Source organism: Oreochromis niloticus, linkage group LG23, assembly GCF_001858045.2.
Source record: "Oreochromis niloticus isolate F11D_XX linkage group LG23, O_niloticus_UMD_NMBU, whole genome shotgun sequence".
Lineage (NCBI taxonomy): Eukaryota > Metazoa > Chordata > Actinopteri > Cichliformes > Cichlidae > Oreochromis > Oreochromis niloticus.
The window spans coordinates 14,704,561-14,707,525 of NC_031986.2; the positions used below are offsets into that span (position 1 = coordinate 14,704,561).

At 45.1% G+C, this 2,965-nt stretch overlaps 1 long non-coding RNA gene across 1 annotated transcript; it reads left to right on the plus strand.

Moving 5' to 3' along the window:
* Positions 1 to 222: 222 nt before the first annotated feature.
* Positions 223 to 1,842, plus strand: LOC112843783 (uncharacterized). The gene is made up of 4 exons (XR_003216280.1): positions 223 to 632; positions 897 to 950; positions 1,047 to 1,576; positions 1,674 to 1,842. It is a non-coding gene; the product is annotated as an uncharacterized LOC112843783 (long non-coding RNA).
* The last annotated feature ends 1,123 nt before the right edge of the window (positions 1,843 to 2,965 follow it).

The following is a 2,965-nucleotide window of genomic DNA, read 5'->3' on the forward strand; positions in this document are numbered from 1 at the left end:
CACATAACCGGCCAATCCTCCTGAAAAAAAAAAAAAAACCTCCGCGGTTTCTCTCCAAAAATACGCAAAACAAAAAACCCCTAGAAATAACCTGTAGGGAACCCCCGTATACCCAAAACCTTATATTCGATAACAGGGCAAATCCTGAAACCAAATCCTTAGTCTTTTTTTCTCAAATCCCGCTCAGAGTCTAAGTTCTCCCTTCGCTCTGAGCCGCACCGGCCCGCAACCAGAGCATTCTCTTTTTCCTTCTTGTTCGTTCCCCGGCTCATCCCCGAATGCTGCTTACCTCGTTTGAAATTTGCGCCGGAGATCCACTCCGCCTCCCAGGTGCCCCGCTGCCAATCACATAACAAAAGGGGCGGCTCCATTCGCACCCCGCTCACCCAATCGCGCTCAGCTTGGATTTTCACGATCCCCCCGCTCAGGTTAAGACTGGCGTCCTCTCTCACAAGCCGTCTGACTTCCGACGCGTGGACAACTACCTCCACTCAGACTGAATCCACAAATAATACCCCGGTCTCCAGACCACTTCAACAGCTGCCTCCACTCAGAGCGAATCCACAATATTACCCCGGTCTCCAGACGACTTCGACAATTGGCGGCACTTTTACCTGGGTGCATATCAATCGGTAAGTGTTACTCTTGCTTTCCTTTTTTTAACCATTTTCTCTCAATAAGCTTTTCAAAGCCATCCAGAAAATAGGTAGTCTAACACCTGTAATACACTTTAAAAAATATATATATATAAGCTCCCAGTTTATCACTCAGAGCTTGAGTACACTAGCAGCGATCATGTCCTCCTCAGGTACCTCTTTTTTTCTTACTCTTGTTCATATAATGCTTATATTTTACTGTATTTCCTGTTTGTTTAAATACTTATTATTTCTTTTTAGACTCTGAAATAAGCCTGCTTGATTCTTCTCTTTTGGATCATCTCGATCAAATCGGTAGGTCTGCTTCATTCTTCTTATCCCTCTTAACAGTTAATTGTACAAGAAAAACAAAAACAGTAACCCTCTTTTTAACTTATCAAACTTTTTCAGACATATCGGATTTGGATAACTATGTTTTTTCGAGTTCACCTAGTTCTTCGCCCAGTTCTTCACCACCACCGGTTTTAGAGCGAGCTACAGGCAAGAACATCCGTCTCTCGACCCGCGAGAGACAGGCTTTGCTTTCTGCAAGGGCTTGCCCAGCTTCATCCACCTCTGCCGGCGCTTCAGCTCCACCGTGCCCCGGGGGGAAAAACCTGAATCTAACCGCCCGGGAGAGGGAACAACTGTTCGCGGCACACGCTCCAGTCCTGGCTTCGGAGCTTCAGCTCCCCAGCGTGCCTCGGGGAAAAACCTGAATCTAACCGCCCGGGAGAGGGAACAACTGTTCGCGGCACATGCTCCCAGTCCCGGCTTCGGAGCTTCAGCTCCCCAGCGTGCCTCGGGGAAAAACCTGAATCTAACCGCCCGGGAGAGGGAACAACTGTTCGCGGCACACGCTCCCAGTCCCGGCTTCGGAGCTTCTCCTCCTGCATCGGGGCCAAGACATCCACAGCCCCTGCCTCGGAGATCCAATCTAGGTCAGTCACTCTCGCTTTTTCTCTCATTTTATAAAAACTATCTCCTTTTCTATTAAACATCACTAACTAATTTCTATCTTACCCCTCAATTTCTTAGGGCATCTCAGAAGGAGGCGTAGGAGGACCATTAGGCCACTCAGGACAAGGCAAACACGCAGACAGCGAAACCAGCTCGCCTCCATCGCTCTTCGAGCTGTATCACTGTTCGCTGAATTAGTACAACTCATCTTATAATAAGGTTTTATTTTATTTTATTGTTTTTATTTTTTATTTTTCTATTTCTTTAAAAAAAAAAAATATATCGTTAGCTTGATAGCATAATTGCCTAAGTCATTTTTTTGTGTTTTCGGAAAACAAGAAAAAACTAATTTTCTAAATATCACATGCATATTTTTAATTGATATTTTCACAGAACATTTAAGTATATGTGAGGAAAAGTATGGAAAAAGAACAAAACCCAACATCATTTCTTTTGTCTAATAAAAGTGACTTAGGCAGATTATGCCTATGACTTAGGCAGTTTTTCTTCAAACTATAAAATGAACATGACATACTATAATGTAACCATAACACACTGTAACTTTTCAATTTTAATCACAAAATGGCAGCTAGAGTAAGGAGACTTACTCACTTCACCTCACCCACCCATTAATTTGCAGAGGAGGCCTGTAGGCTCATAAAAGAGGTGTGCGTGTGTCTATGTGTGTTTGTATCTGTCTGTGTGTGTTTGTCTCTCACTTCTCTCTCTTTCTCTTCGTGTGCGGGTGTGTGTGTGTGCATGTGTGTGTGTGTGTGTGTGTGTGTGTGTGTGTGTGTGTGTGTGTGTGTGCGTGCGTGTGTGTGTGTACTATTTGGTAGGCTATGTATACTACTGATGAGGAAGATCATCATAGTACTTGTGGGCCACTCTTGGTAGTACATTTTTCATTGACTGTAAGTCACTGTATTTCCTCAGGGTGATGGGCAACTGAGCAGGAAAGAGTGGGATCCACTTGAATGGCTTGTTGTCGGGTATGCTGATGCGCCGAGGCAGGTCTTCCCAGTCAGATTCAAAATCCAGCTTGTACCTGATCCGTCCATCAGTCAAGTACTGCAAAGCCCGGAGGTCATGGACTGTGGGGTCCCCAACTTTTTTGCCGGGTCGAATATTGGTGACATAGGTGCCAGATAACTTCATGAAGTCATTGTGGTATAGTTGAGTCACCCTGTATGGGGATGGATTAATGCGTGCAGCCTCAAAGATGACAACGTAATCTCGTGGAGTGTAAACGTCTTGCACAATGCGCCGTTCAATTAGACTGTGCATGGAGTCACACTCCATCTGTGTGTGGCCTGCAACTAGAAATTTCTGCTCAATGCTGACACCATGCTTCATGGCCAGGTAAAGGT